This window comes from Trichechus manatus, unplaced genomic scaffold (assembly GCF_000243295.1).
Source record: "Trichechus manatus latirostris isolate Lorelei unplaced genomic scaffold, TriManLat1.0 scaffold00091, whole genome shotgun sequence".
Lineage (NCBI taxonomy): Eukaryota > Metazoa > Chordata > Mammalia > Sirenia > Trichechidae > Trichechus > Trichechus manatus.
Window position 1 is genome coordinate 4,386,622 of NW_004444027.1, and position 9,686 is coordinate 4,396,307.

The following is a 9,686-nucleotide window of genomic DNA, read 5'->3' on the forward strand; positions in this document are numbered from 1 at the left end:
CAAAGTCTTGCTCAACTTCCCCTCTCCTAAGTCGAATCATATGTATCAATAACCATCCTTAAACCATCCCCTGCCTCAGGGGGAAATGTCTTTCCTCCTGCCTAACTTAATCAGTCTACTATGTTCTAGAACTCACCCCTTCCTCCCAAACACTCCCATCAAAATCAGTCTTCTTGTCTCCTAAGTCTTTACCTTTATCTCCGTCTAAGGGTCCCTTTTCTTGAACATCAAACAATATCAATAATAATAATTGCTAACATTCATTTAGTATTTATTATGTACTAGGTATGGTTTCACGTGCTTTACATGTATTAACTCATTTAATTCTCACAACAACTGTATAATGTAGGTTACTATTATTGTCAATCCCATTTTTCAGATGAGGAAACTGAAGCACAGAGAGGTAAAGTAACTTGCCTGAAGTCAAAGAGCTAATAAATGGCAGAGCCAGGATTTGAACCCCTGTTGAGCTTAGGCTCCCTCTTTAACAAATGTGCTCGAAATCTCTTCCATCTTTCACACACACACAACTCCCACACCTCTGGGGCCTTTCTAGGCTTGATCACCCTCTTCCAACCATAGCGACACAGTGTTTCATCTCAGTTTCTATTCTCATTCTAATTTTTTTGTGGAGTCTTACTACTACTATAGACCTCACCATCTTCTCTTTAAAGTTCTATAATTTTCTATGCTTTTTATTAAGTCCTACATTTTTACAAGCCCTCTATTTTCTATTCTTACTGGCTTGTGAAACCCTGCCTAAAACCAGAGCCTGAAATCTTCTTAATTAACCATTGCTTATAAAAAGAAACCTAGGGAGAAGAGGTTATTGACACAGGTGTGTAAGAGGCCGAAAATATTCACAAGAATAAAGACCCTTGGGTAAACACTTGTAACCATCCTGTTCTCTGTCTTGTAATCATAAAAGAACCTCCAGAGATTATCTGTAGAAACATCCAAACTTCACAAGTTTAATGTTATTGCCTGTGAAGTGTAACCATCAGTCTGAAAATTTTACATACTGGTCAGTTGTCATGGGAAACAACTTCCAACCTGGATCTGTTATTTCTTTAAATGTATAAGTAGCCTCAATTCCTTGACTTAGCAAAAGAGCCCAGAACTCTATATTGGACTTGTGATTGATTGGGCCCTAAGGAACATCTGCATCGTCTGCTTTTTATGGACGTAAACTCTAAATTCTGCTCCATTAAGGCCTTCTCCTTTAGACGTTGAAGAGCCTAGTTTGTAAGTTAAAAAAGAGAGAAAGAATATTAACAATTTTTTTTATTTATTGCTATTACATTCTAATTCTCTTTGAGGCCATGTGGATGCCACTGATTGACTAGGAGAAGAGTGAGAACATTCAAGAAACAAGAAAAAAATTAAAATTTAAGATTTTATCTTGTTACAGCTGTATATCTAATTAGTCACCTTGATATGTCCCTAGAGTGCTGCCCAGGCATTTCAAAGCCATTAGATCCAAAGCAGAGGCCACCTGAGCCTCCCCAAAGTGCTGTTCCTCTGGGTCCCAGTCTTAGTGAATGGCACTTCCATCCTTCCCCAGAGCCCGAGTCCCTTGAGTTTCCCTTTCCTTTACCCCTCCAAGTTCTGACAACTCTTCCACTTGTATTTCTAAAATCCCTTCCCTCCTCTCTGTCGCAACTTCCTCTGCCTTGCCCTATAAATTTACATCTCATTCTACTCCAACAGCCTCCTAACTTGCCTCCCTGCCTTGAGTCACTCCTCCCTTCCAATCCATTTCCATATTACTGCCTGTTTAATCTTTTGGAAGTATAAACATGATCATGAAACTCCCCTGTTTGAAATCCTTCAGGGTTCCTCATTAACTTCAGGGTTAAATACAAACCTTCTTAGCCTGGTATGAAAGGCCTCCAACCATCTGACCCTGAGTAGGGTCCTTTCAGTTCTGCTCTGGTTTCCAGTTATACTGAGTTAATGGTGATTCCAGAGCATACCATGCTGTCTCATATCTCTAACCTTTGCACATACTTTCTTCACCCCCTTGTTCACAGAAGCAGCATCTCCTCATCCTTCAGAAATCAGTTCAGGTGCAACTTGCTCCTGATGCCTTCTAGAGTTCCTCAGTCCAGGTTACTCTTCCTCTAGCCTCCTAGAGTGCATTCTGATTCTTCCTATCCCAGCACATATCTCAGTGCATTGGAATTTCCTCTTTCCTTCTCTTTCTTCCCCTACTAAAGTGTCTACCCTATATCCCTCCCACACATGCCTAGATGAGTGGTCAGTAATGTTTGGTGAATAAATGGCAAATGACAAGGTGGACAAATATTGTGAATATAAAATTTTATCTGTCAGGGACTCAGAATATGGCAGTTGGTCTGAGAACAATCTGACCAACTCTGGAGGTGGTTTACTCCAGCGCAGGAGAGGAGGAGGAAAAGAAGAAGGAGGAAATTGAGGAGTTTTTACCCCTTACACCCTCTCATTTTTGTATTTACCTGTTTTCCCAATAGCTTCTTTTTTGATTACTAAAAATATATGATCCTCCAGTTCTTAAAATATCATTCTTATCTTTCCTCTGCTCCTCATCTTAAGAGTTCCGGGCTGGGGTTGATCAGAGGGCAGGACAGAGTTCAAACCATTCATCATTGAGTGGACTCATCTATAATCCAAACTTGTCTGTAATGGAACCATCCACTTCTTTTCTCTCCTCACTTCAAGCACCACAATCTCAGAGTTGAGAAGAACCTTAGACATCACTTTGTCAAGCTTGCTGAGATGTTGAAATGCTCTACATCATCATACTCCAGGGATAAGGACTTCAGACATTCCAAACAGCCCATTTCTTTTTGCACAGCTCTAATTTTCAGGAAAGGAGTGCTGGTGGTGCAATGGTTAAGCACTCAGCTGCTAACTGAAAGGTTGGTGGTTCGAACCCACCTAGCAGCTCCTTGGGAGAAAGACCTGGCGATCTGCTCGCATAAAGATTACAGCCTAGAAAACCCTATGGGGCAATTCTGCTCTGTCACATGGGGTCGCTATGAGTTGGAATCAACTTGTTGGCACCTAACACCAACAGTTTTCAGGAAATTATTCCTAACATTGAGAAAAATTTAACATATTGGCTTAGTTACCTAGTGCTGCTATAACAGAAGTACCACAAGTGGCTTTAACAAACAGAAGTTTATTTTCTCACAGTTTAGGAGGCTAGAAGTCCAAATTCAGGGCACCAGCTCTAGGAGAAGTTTCTCTCTATCTGTTCTGGGGAAAATCCTAGTCTCAGCTTCTTCTTGGTGTTCCTTGGAGTTCTCCACATGGCATCTGTTTTTCTTCCATTCGTGCTTCCTTGCTTCTGTGCCTAATCTGCTCTTTCTATATCTCAAGAGTGGTTGGCTAAGACACACCCTACACTGATATGATATGGCCTCCATGACATAACAAAAAACCCTATTCACCCACAAGTATAGGGGTTAGGATTTAAAACATATATTTTGGGGGACATAATTCAATCCATAACATATATCATCACTAACTCTACCCTACCAACAACATTTAACTAAAGTTTTTGACACTTCTACTGTATGCCAGACACTGCGCTAAACCCTGGAGAATTACCAGTGAACAAAAGCAAAACAAACAAAAAAAGTTGCCATCGAGCCAATTCCAACTCATGGTGACCTCCTGTGTTATGGAATAAAACTGCACTCCATAGGATTTTCAATGGCTATTGGCTATGGTCTTTTGAAAGTAGATTGCCAGGACTTTCTTCTGAGGCACTTCTGGGTGGAATCAAATCTCCAACCTTTCAGGTAGTAGCTGAGTGCTTAGCCATTTGCACCACCCAGGGACTCCAGAACAAGACCAAACAGGCCCCATTTCACAGCGTTTATCATCTACTGGAAGAAAATGTGTTACCATTAAGTTGATTTCAACTCAGAAGGAGACAATAAATAAGTAATTAAGATAATTACAAATGGTAATAAAACCTGTGAAAGACATACGCAGGCTGCTATGGCACAGTGATTAAGAGCTGGGCTGCTAACCAAAAGGTCAGCAGTTTGAATCCACCAGCCACTCCTTGGAACTCTGTGGGGCAATTCTACTCTGTCCTATAGGGTTGCTATTAGTCTGAATTGACTCGACGGCAACGGGTTTTTAGGATAAAGAATAATGGGTGGATGAGTGCAGGGGGAGCCTTGGTGGCACAGCGGTTAAGAATCTCGGCTGCTAACCAAAAGGTCGGCAATCGAATCCACCAGTTGCTCCTTGGAAACACTATGGGGCAGTTCTATAGGGTTGCTGTGAGTCGGGATCAACTCAGTGGCAATGAGTTTGGTTTGGTTTGGTTTGTGTGCAGTGTCCTACTTTCCCAGGATGGTCAGAGAAGGTCTATCTGAGTAGATGTCGTTAAAACTGAGACTTCAAGGATGAGAAGGAACCAGTTATGTGAGGAGCCTTCCAAGCACAGTAAGTAAAGTGCAAAGGCATTGGAGTGTTTAGGGGGCTGAGAAGCAGTTAATATGGCGGGTGGGGGGGGGCTTGATTGTTAAGGTTGTGTGTCAACTTGCTTGGGCCAGGATTCTCAGTGGTTTGGCAGTTATATTGTAGTTTGGCAGTCATAGGGTCGCTATGAGTTGGAATTAACTCTCCGGCAAGGAGTTCTATAATGATGTGATCGCCTACATGATGAGATTTCATAGAAGGTGATCACCTCCGTGATGGGATCTGCTGTGAGTAGCCAATCAGTTGAAAAGGAGTTTCCTTGGGGGTGTGGCCTGCATTCAACATAGGTGGACTTTCTGGCAAGGCTCATGGGCTTTTGCTGGCCCTGGATCCTGCAGCTGGCTCCTGTTTGTCTGACCTCTGATTCTTGGGACTTGAGCTAGCAGCTTACCTGCTGTCTTACTTGCCAATCTTGGGATTCGTCGGTCCTTGCAGCCCGTAAGCCAGAGCCCTACTGTCTGACTTGCTGATCTTGGGTTTGCCAGCCCCTGTGGGTAAGCAAATCAGGAGAAGCCTCCATCCTGACCCACTGACTATTTCTTTAAAAAACCCACCAAAATGACTACCATAGAAATTAGTTTCATCATTATCTTGGTGGAATAAAGAGGAAAGTGACTGGAGGAGAATGAGAGAGGCTTCTGAAGTGCTGACATTCTAGTTCTTGGTCTGAGTGATGCTACATGAAGGTTTGCTTTGATAAATCATTGAGTGTACATTTTGTTTTGTGTACTTCTGTGTATTTTTGTTGTATTTCAAAGTACCAAAACCAAACCAGTCACTGCTGGGTCAATTCCAACTCACAGTGACCCCATGTGTTTCAGAGTAGAACTGCACTCTATAGTGTTTTCATGGCTGTGATCTTGGGAAGTAGATCTCCAGACCTTCCTTCTGAGGTGCTTCTGGGTGGATTTGAACTGCTAACCTTTTGGTTAGTAGCTAAGTGCTTAACCATTTGTACCACCCAGGAACTTCATGTTTCACAATAAAAGAAGTTTAAAAAAAAAGGGGGGGGGGAATATGCCATCTTCTATTGTGGTTGGCTAAGTTTACCCAAATTACCCCTTCTGTGGTACTGGTGCTTGACCTTGTAGATTTGTTTTTGGAAAACTCTTTTCCTACTCTGAAATCTGTTGGCTTCCAGTTTGAAAATATTATCTTTATACTATATAAACAATAAGCTTCTGACAAAATAATAATAATAATAAGGGAAGGAGAGGAAATTTGTGGTAGAAGGTAGAAATGTGTTTGGTATGGGGGTTTCAGGAGCAACATTCCAGTATCTAGTCACTACCTTCATGGGTGTTGAAAGACACCTGTGGTTTCCTGATCCCTGGGTCATAGCTGTGGTGGAATGTCTCTGAACCTGAGAGTTCCTCTTTCATTCTCCTGCCTGGGCAATGGGCAGAGTTGTTTAATCCTCTTAGAGAGAAGGAGAAAATGAATAATTGTGAGCAACTATTCTACCAAAGTGTCCTAGAAATCCCTCATATGTATATAATAAAATTCTTCATGGCAAAAATAAGAAACAAAATGTGTCATAGACTCAAATGTAAAACGTAAAACTATAAAACTTTAGGGTAAAAAAAGGAAAAAATATTCAGGAACTAGGGCTAGGTGAGGAATTCTTGGACTTGACACTAAAAGCATGATCCATAAAAAGAAAAATCAATAAATTGGACTTCATCAAAATGTAAAACTTTTGTTCTGTGAAAGATCCTGGGAAGGTGTCTTAGGCTAGGTTCTGTAGAGGAACAAAACTAGCCAAGCTTATGTATGAATATATAGAGAGAAATCTATTTCAAGGGAATGGCTTACACAGTTGTGGAGGCTGGCAAGTCCCAAATCCATGGGTCAGGCTGAAGGCTTGTCCTGACTCACACGGTTGCAGGGGCTGACGAACCCAAAAATAGCAGGTCAGGCAAAAGGCTGCTGGCTTTTGTCCCAAGAACTGGAGGTCAGAGGATGATGAGTCAGATGCAGGATTGAGAGACAGCAAGCTTTGCCAGAACATCCATATATATTGGCTGCAGGTCACACCCCCAAGGAAACTCCTCTTTCAACTGATTGGCTGCTCACATCAGATCACAAAATGGAGGATGATTACATCAAAAAAGCACTGAGAATCAAGGCCTAGTCAAGGTGATGCATAACATTAACCATAACAGAAGGGAATGAAAAGACAAACTGCAGACTGAGAGAAAATATTGGCAAACCACATATCTGACAAAGGGTTTGTATTTAGAATGTATATAGAACTCTCAAGACTTAACAGTAAAAATATAAACAATCCAATTAGAAAATGGTCAAGAACAGACATTTCACCAAAGGGTATTATTACAGATCGAATTGTGTCCCCCCAAAATGTGTGTCAACTTGGTTAGGCCATGATTCCCAGTATTGCTTGATTGTCCACCATTTTGTTATCTGATGTGATTTTCCTGCGTGTTGTAAATCCTATCTATATGATCTTAATGAAGTGGTATTAGTGGCAGTTATGTTACTGAGGCAGGACTCAATCTACAGGATTAGGTTGTGTCTTAAGTCAATCTCTTTTGAGATATAAAAGAGAGACGAGAGCAGAGAGACATGGGGACCTCATACCACCAAGAAAGTAGTGCTGGGAGCTCATACCACCTGGGGTTCCTGCACAGAGTAGCTCCTAGACCAAGGGAAGATTGATGACAAGGACCTTCCTCCAGAGCCCATAGACAGAGAAAGCCTTCCCCTGGAGCTGGCATCCTGAATTAGGACTTCTAGCCGACTAGAGTGTGAGAGAATAAACTTCTGTTTGTTAAAGCCATCCACTTGTGGTATTTCTGTTATAGCAGCACTAGATAGCTAAGACAGGGACATATGGATGGAAAATAAGCGCGTGAAAAGATGTTTCTCATCATTAGCCATAGGGAAATGCAAATTAAAACCACAATGAGATATCATTACATACCTATCAGAATGGATAAAATGAAAAAAAAGTGTCAACATCAAATGCTGACAAGGATGAAGAGAAATTGGATCACTCATACATTGCTGATGGAAATATGAAATGGTACAGCCACTCTGGAAAAGAGTATGACAATTTCTTATAAAACTAAGCATGCACTTACCATAGAACTCAGCAACTGTACTCTGGGAATTTATCACAGAGAAATGAAAATCTATGTTTACACAAATGTTCACTGAAGCTTTATTTGTAATCGGCCCAAACTGGAAACAACCCAAATGTCCATCAAACAAACTATGGCACATCTACACCGTGGAATACTATTCAGCAATAAAAAGGAATGAACTATTGATAAAACAATAACTTGGATGGATCTCAAGGGAATTATGCTGAGTGAAAAAAAAGCCAATGCCAAAAAATTACCTACTATATGATTTTTATATAACGTTCTTGAAATGACAAAATTATAGAGATGGAGAACAGATTAGTGGTTGCCAAGAGTTAGGCAGGAGAGGTAGAAGGGAGGTGGCTGTGGCTATAAAAGGGTAGGTAGCGTGAAAGATCCTTGGGATGGAACTGTTCTGTGACTGTGGTAGAGGTCACACAAGTCTACACGTGATAAATTGCATAGAATTAAACACACATACACACAAACGAGTGCATGTAAAACTGGTAAAATCAGAATAAGTTGGTTTATTGTATCATTGTCAATTTCCTGGTTGTGATAGTGTACTATAGTTATACAAGATGTTATCATTGGGGAAATGAAGTGAAGAGCATATGAAATTTCTTATGTATTATTTCTTACAATTGTATGTGAATCTACCAAACCCAACCCACTGCTGTCGAGCCAATTCCAACTCACAGGGACCCCATAGAGTTTCCAGGGCTGTAAATCTCTACAGAAGCAGACTGCCACATCTTTCTCCTGCAGAGCCCCTGGTGGTTTCGAACCACTGACCTTTCGGTTAGCAGTCAATCACTTTAACCACTGCACCACCAGGGCTCCTATGTGAGTCTATAGTTATCTCAAAATAAGAAGGTAATTTTAAAAAATAAATAAATAAACCATCTGGGACCAAGAGTTGAAGTGCAAAGTTAGGAAGCAATGGCTGTAACAATAATCAGGTGTTCTGTGTTCTTTATGTGGATAACACAACAGTGATATGGGGTAGGTAAATTATTATTATCATTCCTATTTTACAGAGAGGAAATCGAGGCACTTGGAGGTTGAACACTTGTCCAAAGTCACACAGCTAACAAGCAGCAGTTAGAATTTGAACCCAAGAAGACTGGCCCCAGGGGCCACGTTCCCATGAACAGATAGATAATGGTGACTTAGACTAGGGTATGAGAAGTGGAGATGGAGAGAGGCAAGCAGGTTCTTTAAAGGGACTCTGGTTTGTTTTTCCTTCAACTCCCCTATGAGGGTTGGTGGCGGCAAGATTATGATGATGTCTCAGGCAAGAAATAATTGAATAGTCACCTTACTCACACTCTTCATTCCATATAGATCCAAACAACTGCCACAGTCAGCTGCTGCCTTTTAGGTAATGTTTCTGACCATCATACTTGCCCTTTCCACTTAATGTCAAATGGAAATCACCTTTAACCTCACATTTGTCATCTGCTTCATAGATGCACCTACGTGAAGTAAGGAAATTATACAACACTGGACAAATATAACATCTTATTGTAGTTTAATTTATTTTGGCTTCAAGGAAGCCCTGCATCCTCTGCCCTCGTCCCTCCTCCTCCGCCACCCCCACCCCCAAATCTGGATAATAAGGAGTTGAATCAGTTTAGAGGGAGTGGTGATCGTGAGATGAAAATGTTTAAGGACAGAAAGGAAAAACAGTAATGGGAATATTTGTGAACTCTAAGAAGGTAATCTGCTGGTAACAAGTGCTTTCTACATGCTGGGGATCTGGGAGAAAGAGGTACAGCTGCAGCCTTGGAGAGAGGCAGTGGCTGGGAAGCCCTCTACACAGCCTCCTGCGTTCTTTGCTTTCAAACTCAGCTAGAAATATTTTCTTGATCCACCAGGCTTTGCTCATCCTTAATGGCTAAAGGTTTCCAGTTACTGCTTTGTCACTTTTTCTCCTTCCCATTAAGAAGTGAAATTTGCTGGTTCTGGGAATACGAGGCTTGAAAAACAAGAAGTGCGTTGGAAAATGTGGTGGGATCTGAGTTGCCTATAACTCATGAGTTCCTCCTCCATTGTGATCCAGCGAACTGAGCAGACGTGACAGGGAATTCAAAC